This window comes from Microcaecilia unicolor, chromosome 1 (assembly GCF_901765095.1).
Source record: "Microcaecilia unicolor chromosome 1, aMicUni1.1, whole genome shotgun sequence".
Lineage (NCBI taxonomy): Eukaryota > Metazoa > Chordata > Amphibia > Gymnophiona > Siphonopidae > Microcaecilia > Microcaecilia unicolor.
Window position 1 is genome coordinate 401,018,814 of NC_044031.1, and position 19,213 is coordinate 401,038,026.

The window sequence follows — 19,213 nt, forward strand, 5'->3', positions numbered from 1 at the left end:
CAGCATCCATTTACACCAATGAAAACATGGTGCAAATCCCCACGTGTAGATTTAGGCGTACTGGGCCATGTTCTATAACTATGTGTATAAATTTCAGAACGCCCATGAAATGCCCTTTTTCCATCCATAACCATGCCCCTTTTGCCTGCGCATGTTAGAAGTTCAGCACACTTCGTTACAGAAAATGCTTAGCGAGTTGTGCACATAAATTCTAATCAGTGCAAATTAGTGCTCATTAGCTTGTTAAGCTTATTAAGTTATGTGCATTGTTATAGAATCCTAGGCACATTAAATAGAATCCAGGGGTTAGCGACTAACCAGCTATATCACTCGATATAACCAGCTAACTGCAAATATTCAGTGTTTGGTCGGCTAAGTTTGGCGGTCAAATCGGGCCACCCAAATAGCAGGCCTATCTTTGACAGCTATAAACTTAACCGGCCAGCGCTGAATATTGACTTGGCCGGTAAAGTTTAAACTGGTCAAAAGAACCCCAGATATTCAGTGCCAGTCACCAGAAATAGCCCGGCATTGAATATCCGGGCTTAGCACTGATCATGGGACTTAGCCAGCCTGCCTCCCACAGGCAGAATATCGGCCGGAAGGATTTTGAAGGATATGGTTTCTTAGGAGGGATTTTACATTTAAAGGTGCTACACATACACATTTTTTCATAGAAAAGCATGTGGCTCTGAGAAAGCCAAATTAACTTCTGCTTCCACTTATATGTAGGAAATATATAACCTGGACATGACCTTTTGACCAACAGCCATGGAGAACAGTTATTTTTACAATTGCCTCATCTTTCTGATGAGCAATGCAGATGCAAAATCAGTTCCCACAGACAGATTCCTTTCCCATTGCATAGAAATGTCCCAATTGCATTGTCAACAGATCACAGTTCCAAATATCTCATTCCAGGAACAAGAAGCACATATCCATGTAAGATTCAGTATAGAGCTATCCTCCCACAGTGATCTGAGAGACTCCTCCTACAGTTCCTTCCATGGTGAGGTTAACTATCACTCATGCGGCTATCCCTGTCGCTTAGTGCTGCCAAACTCTTAAAGTTTGTGCAGTTTTCTCACAGAATCAGAAATAAATCTGGCATCTATAAAATAATGTCTTACTTCCTATCAAATTGGCTTTAAAGCAGAAACCTATCAGTTCTGTTTTGACACATATGGAGCTGAAATAAATTGAACCACTAAGATTCCTGCATTCTGATTCTTATTTCAACCCTGAAGAGCTTTCCGGATGAGAGTCTTTGAAAAGTCTTTTAACTTTCATGAAGTAAATTAGGGAACTGCTGTGTCCATTAGAACCCACAAATGGGTAGTGTATGAATGCAGAACAAATGGCTGAAGAATTTTTCCATAAATGCTAAATGGGGAAAAGTCCCTTATGAATAAAGGTCTTGAAAACAAATGTTAGTAGATAAGGATTACTCAGTCCATTCATTATGCCTATTTGTGCTGCCATTAAGGTTCTGTGATTTCTACCCCAAGCATGCTTGGCTTCTATCATTGATTCCACTGAGAATTTGTTTTAGAAGACCACCACCCTCTCAGTGAAAGCCTCCCTCTCCCCCCGCCCCCCCCCCCCCCCCCACCGCACCTACCATATCACTGGTGGTGTAGTGGCTAGCCAGGGCAAGAGCAATTCCCAGTCGCTCCTCCTGCCCATGCCAGATCCTTAGTCAAAATGGCTGCTGGGGCCTCCAACAGCAGTCTCACAAAGTTGCACCACTTGAAAGCAACATTTAGGGTCTTATTTACTAAGATTTTTTCACCATGGACACAAAAGACCATAATTATTCCTGTCCTAAATGCTATTTTCAAGAATATGCTACAGAGCTAGCATGATGACTCAGGTGGCATATGCTATGTCCTGAGATGCAGCACAAAGTAGAAGGTGACTTATGACTCTCAAGGTGGGAGTAGTAGATGAACAGTCTTTATTAAAGCATCAAAGTAAGACCTGACATGGGTTCATGTTTCGGCGAACTTGCCTCTTCACATGGTTGAATCAACAAGATCCATACTTGACTTTCAAAACCAGCACAATATGCATGAGATTTATTTTCTGGACTTTATTATTCAGAAAAAAGATTAAGCCTTTAGTACCATACTTTACAGAAAACCCACAGATAGGAATACCTTCCTATACTACTCTAGTTTCCATAACCCTTCCCTCAAAAGAAACCTGCCCTACTGCCAGTTTCTGCACCTGAAGAAAATATGCTCTGGTTGGTTATTTATTTATTTATTTATTTCAAACTTCTATACCACCTAAATCTAAGCGGTTTACAATATACACATAAATTCACATTCAGTACAAAATTACAATAAACAAAACAAAAAAATATATATATATCTGCTGCAGATGTAACCTACTATTGCAATCCATTTACAACTGTTCTAGTCTAAAGTTACATAAATGCCTCAACGAACAAGGGGGTCTTTAAATAGCATTTAAATTGTGAAAACTCTGTACATAAATGTAACTGCCCTTTCAAAGAGTTCCACATGGAAATCCCAACTATAGAAAAGGTTGAAAACCTTGTATCATTATAATTTCACATGAACATATAAATCGTTTGATAAACAAAACAAAGCACTTTAAACTGTGTTCGAAAATAAACTACTATCATGTCAGAAAGATTCAGTAGAAGGGGATACCGTCACAACTGCAGAAGAGCAGGTCTGGACAAGGCAAGGAGCAAGTCAAGAAATGATCTGATTGAACGCCAAGAAAAGAAACTCCACATGTTGTCTGTACTTTGCAATATTCCCACATAGTGGGAAAATTAAAAAAAAACATTTTCAGAAAGAATTGGCATGTTTTGGAGGGGCACAAATGCTTCAGGAACAAAAATCTGGTGGCTGCATATTCAAGAGGAAGAAACCTAAAAGAAAGGATCGCACCATCAGCCCTTTGAGAACCTATTTACAAGGCATCTACTTGGGACATAGACCATGTGGGAGATGTGGAGGTGCATTTTCGATCAGGGACGTCCATCTCTAAGGGCACCCATCTCCGAGGACGGCGCCGTGAAGGGGCAGGGCCGACAGTATTTTCAAAATGAGATGGCCAGCCATCTTTCATTTCGATAATATGATTGGGGCCGCCCAAATGTCAGAGATAGCCGGGTTTGAGATGGCCGGCCTCGGTTTTCGCCCATAATGGAAACTGAGGCCGGCATCTCAAACCCAGCCAAATCCAAGGTATTTGGTCGTGGGAGGGGCCAGCATTTGTAGTGCACTGGTCCCCCTGACATGCCAGGACACCAACCTAAGGGGCACTTCTAAAAATTAAAAATAAATATAGCTCCCAGGTGCATAACTCCCTTACCTTGGGTGCTGAGCCCCCCCCCCAACCCCCCCCCCCCCCCCCCCCACAAAATCCACTCCCCACAATTATACACCACTACCATAGCCCTAAGGGGTGAAGGAGGCACCTACATGTGGGTACAGTGGGTTTTGAAGGGCTCCCATTTTCCACCACAAGTGTAACAGGTAGTGGGGGATGGGCCTGGGCCTGGGTCCGCCTGCCTGAAGTCCACTGCACCCACTAAAACTGCTCTAGGGACCTGTATACTGCTGCGATGGACCTGAGTATGACATTTGAGGCTGGCATAGAGGCTGGCAAAAAAGTTTATAAAGTTGTTTTTTTGAGGGTGGGAGAGGGTTAGTGACCACTGGGGGAGTCAGGGGAGGTGATCCCTACTACTACTACTATTTAGCATTTCTATAGCGCTACAAGGCATACGCAGCGCTGTACAAACATAGAAGAAAGACAGTCCCTGCTCAAAGAGCTTACAATCTAATAGACAAAAAATAAATAAAGTAAGCAAATCAAATCAATTAATGTGAACGGGAAGGAAGAGGGGAGGGTAGGTGGAGGCGAGTGGTTACAAGTGGTTACGAGTCAAAAGCAATGTTAAAGAGGTGGGTTTTCAGTCTAGATTTAAAGGTGGCCAAGGATGGGGCAAGACGTAGGGGCTCAGGAAGTTTATTCCAGGCGTAGGGTGCAGCGAGACAGAAGGCGCGAAGTCTGGAGTTGGCAGTAGTGGAGAAGGGAACAGATAAGAAGGATTTATCCATGGAGCGGAGTGCACGGGAAGGGGTGTAGGGAAGGACGAGTGTGGAGAGATACTGGGGAGCAGCAGAGTGAGTACATTTATAGGTTAGTAGAAGAAGTTTGAACAGGATGCGAAAACGGATAGGGAGCCAGTGAAGGGTCTTGAGGAGAGGGGTAGTATGAGTAAAGCGACCCTGGCGGAAGATGAGACGGGCAGCAGAGTTTTGAACTGACTGGAGAGGGGAGAGGTGACTAAGTGGGAGGCCAGCAAGAAGCAGATTGCAGTAGTCTAAACGAGAGGTGACAAGGGTGTGGATGAGGGTTTTGGTAGAGTGCTCGGAAAGAAAGGGGCGGATTTTACGGATGTTGTAAAGAAAGAAACGACAGGTCTTGGCGGTCTGCTGGATATGAGCAGAGAAGGAGAGAGAAGAGTCAAAGATGACCCCAAGGTTTCGAGCTGAGGAGACAGGGAGAATGAGAGAGCCATCAACAGAAATAGAAAACGGGGGGAGCGGGGAGGTGGGTTTGGGGGGGAAAATTAGAAGCTCGGTTTTGGTCATATTTAATTTCAGGTGGCGTTGAGACATCCAGGCAGCAATGTCAGACAAGCACGCTGAAACTTTGGTTTGGATGCAAGGTGAGATATCAGGGGTAGAAAGGTAGATTTGGGAGTCATCAGCATAGAGGTGGTAGGAAAAGCCATGGGATGAGATTAATGAACCAAGGGAAGAAGTGTAGATAGAAAAGAGGAGGGGACCAAGAACAGAACCCTGGGGTACGCCGACAGGCAGAGGGATAGAAGTAGAAGAGGATCCACCAGAGTGAACACTAAAGGTGCGGAGGGAGAGGTAGGAAGAGAACCAGGAAAGGACAGAGCCCTGGAATCCAAGTGAGGACAGAGTATCGAGAAGTATGCTGTGATCAACAGTGTCAAAAGCAGCGGAAAGATCAAGAAGAATGAGGATGGAATATTGACCTCTGGATTTAGCCAGTAATAGGTCATTGGAGACTTTAGTAAGCGCAGTTTCGGTTGAGTGGAGAGGGCGAAAACCAGATTGTAATGGGTCAAGAATAGCATGTGAGGAGAGAAAATCAAGGCAGCGGCGGTGAACAGCACGCTCAAGTAATTTGGAGAGAAAAGGAAGGAGGGAGATGGGTCGGTAATTAGAGGGACAAGTAGGGTCAAGTGAAGGCTTCTTAAGGAGAGGTGTGACCACAGCATGTTTAAAGGCAGCAGGGACAGTCGCAGTGGAAAGTGAGAGGTTGAGAATGTGACAGATAAAAGGAATAAGAGTAGGAGAGATGGCATTAAGAAGGTGGGTGGGAATGGGATCAGAGGAACAGGTGGTACATTTTGAGGAGGAAAGGAGAAGTGTAGTTTCCTCAATAGTAACTTCAGGAAAGGAGGAAAGGGAATGAGGGGAAGGAGAGAGAGGGGAACGGACAAGTGGAGGGAGAGCTGGTGAGGTAGAGAAAGCAAGGTTTATCTTTTGAACCTTGTTGTGAAAGAATTCAGCAAGGGTCTGAGGAGATAATGAAGGGGGAGTTGGGGGAGGGGGCACCTTGAGGAGAGAGTTCAATGTGGTGAAGAGAAGTCGAGGATTAGAGCCAAGAGAGTTGGTCAGTTGGATATAATAATCCTGTTTGGCACGTAAAAGAGCAGATTGGAAGGAGGTCAGCATGAACTTAAAGTGTAAGAAATCAGCAAGGGCCCGAGATTTCCGCCAGAGGCGTTCGGCGGAGCGGGTACAGGAATGTAGGTAGCGGATATTAGAAGTCAGCCAAGGTTGGGGTTTTGTACGCCTTACAGGGCGGGTCATCAAAGGTGCAAGAGTGTCTAAGGCAGAGGATAGAGTATTGTTGTAAGAAGAAACAGCCTCGTTGACAGACGTGGATGGTGCCACAGTAGAGAGGAGGTTTGAAACATGGGAGGATAGAGATGAAGGGTCAATGTCGTGAAGATTCCTAGATAAATTAGATAGGATAGGACGGGACTGGGAGGGAGGAGATTTAAGTGTGAAAGTTATAAGATGGTGATCAGAGAGGGGAAGATCGGAGGCAAGGAAACTAGAGGGTGAACAGTTGGAGGAGAAGATGAGATCAAGACAGTGACCATTTTGATGAGTGGGGGAGGTGGAGTATAGTTGGAGATTAAAGGAGGACGTTAAAGCGAGTAACTTGGAAATATAAGAGTTGGAAGGATCATTAGCAGGAATATTAAAGTCACCAAGGATGAGAGAGGGGGAGGAAGGATCATGGAAGAAGGCAAGCCAGGCATCAAAGTCACTGAGAAAGGATGAAAGGGACTTATCAGGGGGACGATAAATGACCGCTATTCGAAGAGGCAGAGGAGAGAAAAGGCGGATAGAGTGGACTTCAAAGGAGGAAAAACAGTGAGATTGAGGTGGAAGAAGGGGTTGAAATCTGGAGGAGGGAGAGAGAAGTAGTCCAACACCGCCCCCACGGCCAGCAGTGCGAGGAGTATGTGAAAATAGATAACCGCCATGGCACAGGGCTGCGACTGAAGCAGAGTCATCAGGGCAGAGCCAGGTTTCTGTTATGGCGAGCAGATGGAGGTGACGCGAGATAAAGAGGTCCTGGATATAGGGGAGTTTGTTACAGATAGAGCGGGCATTCCATAGGGCGCAAGAGAAGGGCAGAGAAGAGGAGGGGAGTAGAGGAATAGAGATGAGGTTAGAGAGGTCACGGTGAGATCTGTAGAGTTTGGATAATAGTTGGTGAGGAGGGCCAGGATTGGGATTGATGTCACCAGCTGAGAGTAAGAGAAGGAGTAAAAGAGAACGGAGGAGAGTAGGAGAGGTGTGGCCACGAAGGCATCGAAGGCGAGAGGTATTTAGGTGGAATGGGGAAGGCAAAATGGAGGGAAGAAAGAGACGGAGATTAAAAGCCAAAAAGGAGGAAGAGGGTAGGAGAGAAGGTGAGGTGATGAAGTCAATGGATGGGAAGTGAGTTCCTGTAGCGGAGAGAGGTAGGGGGTGAGGGAAAAGATTAGGAAGGGACAGAGCTAGGAAGAGAATGTGAATAGGGGCCCTAAACGATTAAGGTACTTTAGCAACTGGAAAAAGATTAGATACAAAGAGAAAAATGCCCCACGCGCCTAACGGCGCGCGGCACCTACAGCGGAGGCCCTGAGTGGATCGGGGTGGACCTGGGTGTCACCCCGGAGAAGGCTGTAAGGATATGCAGATGAGCTGCAAGTCCTCCACAGCACCTGAAAGGCAGCCGGTGGTAGAGGTGGGTACCTCTCAGCTGAGGAAAGGCTTACCAGGGGTTAGGCCGAAGCCAGCATTCCTCCCCCTGAGGGTCGCCTGATCCTAGCCAAAAAGCACCTGGGAACTCTGGGCACTTGGAGAGAAGGCCCTGGGAAGATCGGGGTGGAACTGGAGTCACCCCGGATACAGCTGTGAGGAAATGCAGAAGGGCTGCAAGTCCTCCACAGCACCTGGTGGGAGCGCTGGGTACCTAGAGCGGAGGCCCTGAGTGGATCGGGGTGGACCTGGGTGTCACCCCGGAGAAGGCTGTAAGGATATGCAGATGAGCTGCAAGTGCTCCACAGCACCTGAAAGGCAGCCGGTGGTAGAGGTGGGTACCTCTCAGCTGAGGAAAGGCTTACCAGGGGTTAGGCCGAAGCCAGCATTCCTCCCCCTGAGGGTCGCCTGATCCCTGATTCCCTCCGGTGGTCATCTGGTCAGTTCAGGCACTTTTTTGGGACTTGGACCTGAAAAAAAAGGGACCAAATAAAGTGGGCCAAATTCTCGCCAGGGACGCCCTTCTTTTTTCCATTATCGGGCGAAGCCAGCCAACTCAAAGCACGCCCCCGTCCCGCCCCATCCCACCTTCGCTACCCTATCAAAATGCCCCCTTGAAGTTTGGGCGGCTCCGCGACGGAAAGCAGTTGGCGCTAGCCAAAATCGGTTTTCGATTATACCGATTTGGCCGGCTTTAGGAGATAGCCGGACATCTCCCAATTTGTGTCGGAAGATGGCTAGCGATCTCCTTCGAAAATAAGCTGGATAGTGTTTGCACCCATGCTCTGGACATTAGTACCTTTATTCATCAACAGTCCAAAAAGATGATCAATTTAAAACACTCATCTGATTGCAGCACTGCATGTGTCATAGACATTATTCAATGTCCCTGTCAACTTCTCTATCTGGGCAAAAATTAAACAGAATGTGAAGACTAGAATAATTGAACACAGGAGCTGCATTGACCGTAACATCCTCTCTGCACCAATAGTTCAATATTGGATCACCTTCAACCATACCATTGACGACCTGAAATTCTTTGTATATAAAGTTTCTCACAAGTTCTGGAGAGGAGCTGATATAGACCATTGTTTACTGAGAGAAGCATAAAGGACTGTTAATTTCCTAGGATCTCTTGCACCATCAGGTCTCATGAGATTGACTTGAGACCATTTGTCTAACCTGCCATCTCATTTGCATTCCCTTTTTAACACACACAGTTCCTGTTCTTAGATCATATTCTGAAAACAACAAAACAAGCGGAAGATATCCAGAAGGACCAGACTGAAGCCACAGATGTTGAAAACCAAAATAATTTATTACGACCCAACACGGTCCGTGTTTCGGCCGAAAAGGCCTTCTTCAGGGGTCTTGAACAAAGATATAACATATATAATAAAAAAAAACATAAAAACGTATCATATATAACAGTGGCATTAAAAATAAAAATGTATTAAAAATATACATATAAAATACATATATGTAATCGCAACCCATTTATATAATAAAACAAAAGTATATAAGAGCTTGAAAAATATAACATTTAAAATAACTAAAAAATTTTCACATCATGGAGGTAGAGAGGCATTATGGAAATAGTAATCTTATAATGGTCATGCATATTATACATTCAAAGGCAAAATATATGAGACCTAGGAGCACAATAAATTGCTAACAACCTATGTGAAAATACAAACAGCAAGGTTGCAGACAAATGTAAAAATAAATGATAGTTGTAAAGACACCAACACTTGCATAAATGTTATTCAATATTTGTAGATTTCATCTCAATTTAAATAGATTTCAGACAGCCATATATATACACATTCTTTTGAATGTATTTTTAAAGGCTATACTTTAAAGTATCCGTGATAGATATTTATATATTTTTATATGATATATTTTTATATTATATATACATTTTTACACCACATAGTTTGCCATCTGTTTAGTACTTTTCTATATTTATTAACACACTAATTTTTGATTCATTTTTATAACTTTTGCATTCATTTTTGTCCAGATCGTTTCACTTTTGTGAGATTCTTTGGAGGAATACCTGTATATGCCAGTCTGAAGGTATGACAAATATTGAATAACATTTATGCAAGTGTTGGTGTCTTTACAACTATCATTTATTTTTACATTTGTCTGCAACCTTGCTGTTTGTATTTTCACATAGGTTGTTAGCAATTTATTGTGCTCCTAGGTCTCATATATTTTGCCTTTGAATGTATAATATGCATGACCATTATAAGATTACTATTTCCATAATGCCTCTCTACCTCCATGATGTGAAAATTTTTTAGTTATTTTAAATGTTATATTTTTCAAGCTCTTATATACTTTTGTTTTATTATATAAATGGGTTGCGATTACATATATGTATTTTATATGTATATTTTTAATACATTTTTATTTTTAATGCCACTGTTATATATGATACGTTTTTATGTTTTTTTTTATTATATATGTTATATCTTTGTTCCAGACCCCTGAAGAAGGCCGAAACACGGACCGTGTTGGGTCGTAATAAATTATTTTGGTTTTCAACATCTGTGGCTTCAGTCTGGTCCTTCTGGATATCTTCCGCTTGTTTTGTTGTTTTCTTGTTTTTTTGCGGGAGATTTTGGACTCTCTTTGTTGTTCTTAGATCATATTCTGTCAGCAGCAGTCCCCTAGCTTTGTGTTTAGGAAATAATTTTACCAGCTACTGTCACTTTGTTTAGGTTTTCATTTTTTTATGCATCTATGGCTTATTCATTGCAATTCTCTTTTTTTATTTTTGCTCTCATGCAATTATACTTAATAAGCCTTATGTTTCTTACTTTTATGTATTCCATTACCATTTAACCCAAACCCTTCTGTAACTCCAAATGTTTAACCTCTCCTCATTTCCACTATCCATGATGTATTGTAAGCCACATTGAGCCTGCAAAGAGGTGGGAAAATGTGTGATACAAATGCAATAAATATATATATAATATAAATATAACCACTTATTTTTCCACATAGCTGATTCTTATTTTAACCGGTTATGTTCTTCGGTACTGCAAGTGCGGTTCTCATGCCAGTTCTCTGCTCATAAATATTGATGTGATTACTATTTAAATAGGCTAATGCACCCATTTACCCCCCCCCCCCCCCCCCCCCCCCCACACACACACACTTTCTACGTCTGAAGACAGCATTGCCTTTGAACCTCGCTACTCTTTGACGGAACTGCCCTCTGGTAAGTAAACAGATCTTCTTATTGCCTAACTGGTTATTTTTAATGGCAATCCTACAACTGTTCCCAACTTACACATGGTTTTCATTTTGTTTGCAATGACCATACTAAGCATGAGGGAGCTGGGTGGGAGGGGGAAAAATAGGGGGAAATACCCATCTAGTTACAAATGAACGCTCATGGAGCCAGATCCCAGCCCAGGAGGAAAATGCAGAGTCCAAAAAAAAAAATCAATGTGTGACTCAGCTTTCTTTGGTTATCCATAACCCTCCTTAAAATAGAAAAAAGATATTTGTGGCACAACATTCCATAGTAATGCTTCATTTCAGGTGGGGTTATGAGTAACAAAGCTTTGTGAGAGAAAGCTGTCAACTATTTCTGTGTACATCATTGTGTCTAGTTTCAGAATATAATAATCCAAGGTGGGGTTTTAAGCTCAATATGTCTAAGTCAGAGGCTATGGCTATTAATATCTCTCGTTCTATTCTTCAGTCTTTACAGTCTCATTTTTCTTTTAAGTGGGTGTCTCGGGGCATTAAGTACCTGGGGATTTCCCTTACTACAAGTTTCTCCGCTTTGTATGCCGCTAACTACCCTCTTCTATTGCGGGATATATACACAGATCTGGACCGTTGGGGTTCAATTGATCTTTCTTGGTTTGGTAGGATTGGTACTTTAAAAATGAATGTGTTGCCACATTTGATGTATCTTTTCCAGGTTCTTCCTTTATGCTTGCCTCGCGCGTTTCTTTCTGGTTTGCAGAATCGTTTGCTTAGTTTCATCTGGTCCAATAAACGGCCTCATTTTTCCCATTTGCTGCTGTATGGTGATAGGAATAAGGGTGGTCTTGGAGTCCTGAATGTTTTTTGGTATTATAGAGCGGCTCAGGTTTCGGCAGCTATTGAATGGTTTCACGCCGACCCACAGAAGAGGTGGATAGCGATAGAGCAGGTTTTGTTAGGCACATGCCCGTTGCGGTCTTTGATTTGGCTTCCCCGGCGCAGCCGTTCTTTGGCTAGTAATTTATGTCCCTCTATAGCGACTACCTTTTATTATTGGGATGGTTTATTTGATAAGCCTGGATTGTTGCTTTCAAGACTATCTCCTTTATTACATAATCCCTTCTTTCCACCAGGGCAAGAGCTGGGCACTTTTCTTAAGTGGTTTTCTGCGGGATTGGAGACCTTGGGCCAGTTTATTGAGAATGGCAAATTGGTGCCATTTGATTCTCTTGTGGATACTTATTCCATTTCTGCATGGGATAGTTTCGCTTATGTCCAGGTTCAACATTTTCTTTCATCAAAGGCAATTCTGAAACATGTGACTAGGGGGGATTCTTTTTTGGAGGATTTGTGCGAGGATTCAAGTTCTTCACGGGGTCTTATTTCTTGTTTGTATGCATATCAGCGTAATAAGTTGTGGCCTCCTGTTGATCATCATTTGCATTGGCAGCGGGAACTGAGGTTCACAATGGGTGATGATGCATGGGCACATATGGAAACTGCATCATTGAGGGTTTCTGTTTCAACTCCTTTTCTTGAAAATGCTGTTAAAGTCTTGTATAATTGGTATATGACTCCTGTACGTTTACATCATATGTTTCCGACTTTATCGCCTTTGTGTTGGAGGGGTTGTGGTCAGAGGGGTACTATGGGTCATCTCTGGTTGTCTTGTGTTAAGTTGCGCGCTTTTTGGAAAGCAATTCAATATAGACTCCAGAGTTGGCTTTCTAAACCCATTAAGTGGTCACCTGAATATTGTCTATTTCTGGGTAAGCCTCCTGGTCTAACCATGCCTCAGTCATTGTTGGTTCGTCATGTCATGTCGGCAGCTAGAGTTACACTGGCTGCTTCTTGGAAGTCCCCTCAGGTTTCTTCTTTGATAAAGTGGTTAAATAAGCTGTGGTATATTTGTGAAATGGAGAGATTGAGGGCAATTAGTGGTAACACTTTATCTAAGTGGGAGGAGGTTTGGGAACCTTTTATTTCAAAATGTTCATTTAAAAAACCGTCTGCAGAAGCTTTAGGGGTACTGCGATGGGGTTGTTGTTTTTTTGTTTGTTTGTTTTTTAAGAGGGGGTTGAGTTTTTTTGTTTTCTTAAAATTTTACTACATTATGGAAGTTTCTAGGTTGTGTATTGATAACTGCTGTTGCGACTTGTACCCTTTTGGGATTTCTATTGTTGTTTATTTTCAGTTATATGACGTGTTGTATCAGTTCTATTCTTGGTTTCAGTATTGTCTCTAACTGTTTAATAAAGACTTCTTTAAATTTCAAAATTATATGTGTGGCACAACATTCCATAGTAATGCTTCATTTCAGGTGGGGTTATGAGTAACAAAGCTTTGTGTCTAGTTTCAGACTATAATAATCTGAAGGAGTTTATAAGTTTGAATGCAGCTGTTAACTGTATAAACTCCATATCCATGAATTTTCCACAGCACTATACAGAAAATGCCACTGAAAACTTCCTCTGACCTCTCCGGCACTATAGCAGTTTCAGTAAATGACACCGTTAAGATCCATGCTAAGCACAAATTCTATGTATGTTGTGTCTTCCTTTATACCTCTTTTGAAAAAAAATACCATTTGATAAATTATAGTATTATAGTAACTGTGCGCCCTTCCCACACTCCATCCAGGCCCTACACATATGTATGGCCACCTTAAACTATGTACTATTGCATTGAGGCGCCATTTTCAAGAACAACATGAAGCAGGAATATTGGCAAATGCGCTACTCTGGTCATGTATGTGTACTCTAGTGTGGAGGCATAGCCTAGTAGTTAGTGCAGTGGCCTTTGATCCTGGGGAACTGAGTTCAATTCTCACTGCAGCTCCTTGTGACTCTGGGCAAGTCACTTAACCCTCCATTGCCCCTGGTACAAATAAGTACCTGAATATACTATAAACTGCTTTGAATGTAGTTGCAAAAACCACAGAAAGGTGGTATATCAAGTCCCATTCCCCTTTCCCTTTCTTGGCACTTCAATGTTGGTGTGCTCCATATAGAATTACTCCCATGGAGGCTCAGTCCATAGACTTTGCATTAATTTTCAAAGTGAAAGCACACCCATACTATCCCTTTGAATCTTACCACAGATACTTCACATTTGCGTCAGCTTTTTCTGTGGGTAGATTTTCTACAGAAATATGACACGTAGAATTTTTACGGAAAATGTTATCTACTTAATGCTATTTTCCAGTTCTGCCCAAAACATACCTCCGGTAAATGTGGAATAACACACGTAATTTTAATTGTATTAAGAAATGCAGTTTTTAGAAAACTGCATTCGTTTTTGTGAGCCATAGGTCATTTTAATATAAATGAGCTGTATGGTGTGCATTTGTAAAAGACACCATTAAGAGGTGTATTTTGTGCCTTGTTTCTCTGGTGGAAGCATTATGTTCTATTTCTAAATAACAAGTATTTTCTTTTCTTTTTTTATAATATAAAGTTTTAATAAATTATTATGTCTACACTTAAATAATATAGATTTAAATTACTTAATTAGGAAAGAACAGGTTGAACACAAGACTAGCTGATGCAAACAAGAACATACTAAACCAAAGAGGAGACATTACTTAGAGAATGACACGGGGACGGGGACCAGTGGTAACCATAATACATTTTTATTGCAGATTGGTAAATAAAGGCGAAATGTGTGCTCAGATTCACTATTACTCAGGTACAGTTTTCATGGAACAAAAGAGGATAAAATCTACTTTGTCTTTGGAAAATATCTTGCTTATTTTCCAAGGAGAAGGGCGGCCATCTTCCGACACAAATCGGGAGTTGGCCGGCCTTCTCCTAATGCCGGCCAAATCAGTATAATCGAAAGCCGATTTTGGCCAGCTTCAACTGCTTTCTGTCGCATTGCCGGCCAAAGTTCAAGGGGGCATGTCGGCAGTGTACCTAAGGCGGGACGAGGGCATGGTTAAGAGACGGCCGGCCTCGGCCGATAATGGGAAAAAGAAGGCCAGCCCTGACGAGCATTTGGCCGACTTTACTTGGTCCATTTTTGTTCACAACCAAGCCTCGAAAAGGTGCCTGAACTGACCAGATGACCACCAGAGGGAATCGGGGATCACCTCCCCTTACTCCCCCAGTGGTCGCCAACCCCCTCCCAGCCAAAAAAAAAAATTAAAACACATTTTTTGCCAGCCTCTATGCCAGCCTCAAATGTCATACCCAGCTCCATCACAGCAGTATGCAGGTCCCTGGAGCAGTTTTTAGTGGGTACTGCAGTGCACTTCAGGCAGGCGGACCCAGGCCCACCCCCCCCCCCCCACCTGTTACACTTGTGGTAAATAGGAGCCCTCCAAAACCCACCCGAAACCCACTGTACCCACATGTAGGCAGGGCCGCCGAGAGCCGGAGCTGGGCCCGGGACAAGGCCGCCCCCCAGGCCCCCCCCACCCGAGATCACCGCCTACCCGAGATCGCTGGGCCCCGCCCACCCGAGGTCGCCGCCCACCCGAGATCGCCGGGCCCCCCCGCCGCCCACCCACCTGAGGTCGCCGGGCCCCCCTTCACCCGCTATCGGGCCGGGCCCTCGGAACTAACCTTAAGCCTCCTTTCACTTCGCAGCAAGCAGCGGCAGGGCAGACCTCTCCTCCTTCCTTCCGTGCCCCGCCTCGCGGACATTACGTCAGGCGAGGGCGGGACATGGAAGGAAGGAGTGGCCTGACCTGCTGCTGCTTGCTGTGAAGTGAAAGGAGGCTTAAGGTTAGCTCTGGGAGTGAGAGAGGGCGGGCCAGGCGGCGGCGGCACCGGGCCCTCCTGGAGGCCCAGGCCCCGGGACTTTTGTCCCCCCTGTCCCCCCCTCTCGGCGGCCCTGCATGTAGGTGCCCCCCGTTACCCTTTAAGGGCTATGGTAGTGTTGTACAGTTGTGGGTAGTGGGTTTTGGGTTTTTTTGGGGGGGCTCAGCACCCAAGGTAAGGGAGCTATGCACCTGGGATCAATTTGTGAAGTCCATTGCAGTGCCCCCTAGGGTGCCTGGTTGGTGTCCTGGCATGTGAGGGGGACCAGTGCACTAGAAATGCTGGCTCCTCCCATGACCAAATGGCTTGGATTTGGCCAGGTTTGAGATGGCCGCCATTAGTTTCCATTATCAGCGACAACCAATGGCAGCCATCTCTAAGGGCGGCCCAAATGTTTAGATTTGGCCGGCCCCAAACGTATTATTGAAACAAAAGATGGCCGGCCACCTTGTTTCGATAATACAGTTGGGTACGCCGCTTAACGGGGCCGTCATTAGAGATGGCCGCCCTTATAGATGGCTGCCCCCATTCGATTATGCCCCTTCACGTGACCCACTTTGACTTAATAATCAAGCATCTTGCTATAAATAACATTCCCTAAAACTTGACGAAGTTTTTACCAATAATTGCCCTTGATCTTTCACATCATTACTGAAAAGCGGTGTAGTCCGCACTTTTATTCCAGTTCAGTATATATTGCAAGTAAGAAAAAACTGCTAAGGAAAATGTTTCCTCGAATTTTGAAATCTGCGTTTTGGCTATATTCAGGAAATACAGGAAATTCTTGGATAGCTTTTGTTTAGATACTGAATTCACAGAGAAAAGAGATGGTAGTTAATGGGTCACATGAAGGCTTTACTTATCTACCCTTTTACAAAGGTCTCCATCAGGACCTACAGACAGACCCATCAAAGTTCCCACCAGCTAATGAAGAGAACACTCCCTCTTCCCCACCATGCACAGCCATCTGGGATTCATTCAACCAGGTCACAGTGGAAGCTCTAGAAAAAATCCTGAAAGGCCTACAGCCTACAATCTGCCCTGCAAAGATAGCACAACAAGCGAGCATAGGCCTCATTGAAGGGGCCGCTAAAATTGCTAACAACTCTGCTGTGGAAAGGCAGCTGCCAACAACACAAAAAAGAGCTGTGTTGCGCCCCCTACTGAAAGAGAATTCATTTGTCCAGACAAGCTCGAAAACTACCTACCAGTCTCGAACATTCCTTTCTTGGAAAAACTTGTAGACCGGTCCAAAACAAAAAAGCACCAAGGGCCTTCAAAAGTGGAGCAAGTCCAAAGCATAAAACAATAAGAGTCTTTGGAAGATGAAACAAATCCTTTTATTGGCAACGCCGATCAGTGCTTTTATGCTTTGGACTTGCCCTGCTTTTGAAAGCCTTTGGTGCTTTTTTTGTTTTGGACTGTATGTATTGTGCTTTGATCCCTCTATGTATTGTAAAACTTGTAGAACACACAGTCTGCATTCAATTCAATGACTGGCTAATTGAAGTAACTGGATAGACCCATGTCAATCTAGCTTCAGAGCTGACTACGGAACAGAGACAGTTCTTGTGTCCCTTCTTGATGATCTGCACAGAAACCATGACAGGGAATCTGCCTCAATATTAATGTTGCTGGATTTCTCAGCAGTCTTCGACAGGGGCGTAGCCACAGGCGGGCCTGGATGGGCCCAGGCCCAGCCACTTTCCTTCCAGGCCCACCCATCCAACATTCTGCTGCTATCGCTGCCTCCGCTGGGTCCGGGAAGCAGCGTTAAGCAGCGTTGCCTGCATGCCTGCCTGCCTTTTAAAATAATTCGTCTCCCCAGGCTCCGCTGCATTTACTTCTTCGCCCATCGCAAAGCGCTGCCATTCACACAGGCAGCTCCGCTCCCCTTTGCTGCGTCCATCTGGCCCTACGTATCCACTACAGGAAGTGGATCAGAGAGGGCCAGATGGACGCGGCAAAGGGGAGCGGAGCTGCCTGTGGGAATGGCAGCACTTTGCGACGGGCGAAGAAGTAAATACAGCGGAGCCTGGGGAGATGAATTATTTTAAAAGGCAGGCAGGCATGCAGGCAACGCTGCTGAACGCTGCTTCCCACCACACTGGTGACTGGCGCAGGGATGAGACTTCTCAAGCCTTGGGGGCCTCCAGAAGATTCTTCAGCTGGCAGGGGCCGGAGATCCCCGCCAGCCCAGGTATTTATCTTTATGGGAGGGGGATGGACAGAGAGGAAATATGTGGGTCATGCCCACCCAGTCCACCCCCAGGCCCACCCAAAAAATGAGGTCTGGCTACGCTACTGGTCTTCGACACTGTGGATCATAATATCATGCTTACAAGACTGGAAGAAACAGGTATCAGTGACACAGTATTTACATGGTTCAAAGCCTGTTTGTCAGACAATCAGTTCTTTTTAGTAACAGCACATCATTACCTTGGGCACTAAACTGTGGTTTGTCACAGGGATCCATACTGTCTCCCATTTTAATTAATATCTACCTCAAACTTCCATTGAACACTTTCCGGAACCTGGTTCAATCAACAGTCATCACTCAGGTTGATTATTGCAACAGTGTTTTCCTTGGATGTAAATCCCAAGTCCTGAAAAGTCTCCAGACTGCCCAGAATACGGCAGCCAGACTTATATTTGGCAAGTCAAAATTTAAAAGCGCCTCACCCCTTCGAGAGAGGCTTCACTGGCTCCCCATTAAAGAGAGAATATACTTCAAGGTCCATACAATAATCCATAAGATAATATCAGGAGAATCCCCCAGCTGTATGAACAACTTGATTGACCTCCCAGTTAGAAATAGAACAATGTCATCGCGAACATACCTCAATCTACACCTTCCAAACTGCAAAGGTGTCAAGTACAAAACATACTATGCCTCCAGTTTCTCCTTCCTGGGTAGTCAACTTTGGAATGCTCTCCCAAGACCCATCCGAGCTATTAATAACTATTTACCTTTCAGGAAAATGTTAAAGTCCCATTTTTTCAAGCAAGTTTACCCCAATGGACCAGCTTAATTCCACCAGATCACCTACGATACTCCTGCTAAGATGTCGACGCTCACTTTGACCCCAATGTTACATTTGACCTTTTTCACTAATCCCTTATACTCAATCCCTCATCTTCTTCCCTCCATCCTTTACCATTTCCCTCCCATTCTCCTTCCCTTTCACCTATAATCTACTCTGTCGCCTATGAACTTTAATGCAATACCACTTTGTATTTCTCATTCGGGAAATGGCGATCGCCACTACGGAACAATGTAAGCCACATTGAGCCTGCAAATAGGTGGGAAAATGTGGGATACAAATGCAACAAATAAATAAATAAATGACTCAGCTACTTCGGTCAATGGACACAAAATTCTACATCTATGTTAATGATGTGCAACTACTCATACCCGTTGAAGCAGATTTACTCAAAGCTCTGAGTAAACTGACTGCCTACCTAACTGCAACTCAGGAATGGGCAAACAGCAATAAAATCTGCCTGAACCCAAGCAAAACAGAGGTTCTTTGGGTACCTAACACAAGTGGACAAATACTTGACTTCAAAATACCTTTCGGGAAGTATGAATTCCCACTAAAATCACAGGTAAGGAATCTTGGGGTAATGCTAGACTCATCACTCACATTGATCCTGCAAATTCAAATAACCTTGGCCTGGATTGGCCGCTGTCGTGGATAGGATGCTGGGCTCGATGGACCCTTGGTCTTTTCCCAGTGTGGCATTACTTATGTACTTATGTAATCTTTAAAAACTGTCTCTATCACCTACGGCAGCGACGAAATCTCTCTCCATATATTGAAAAGATGAGTGTGACCACAGTGGTTCATGCCATGATAACATCAT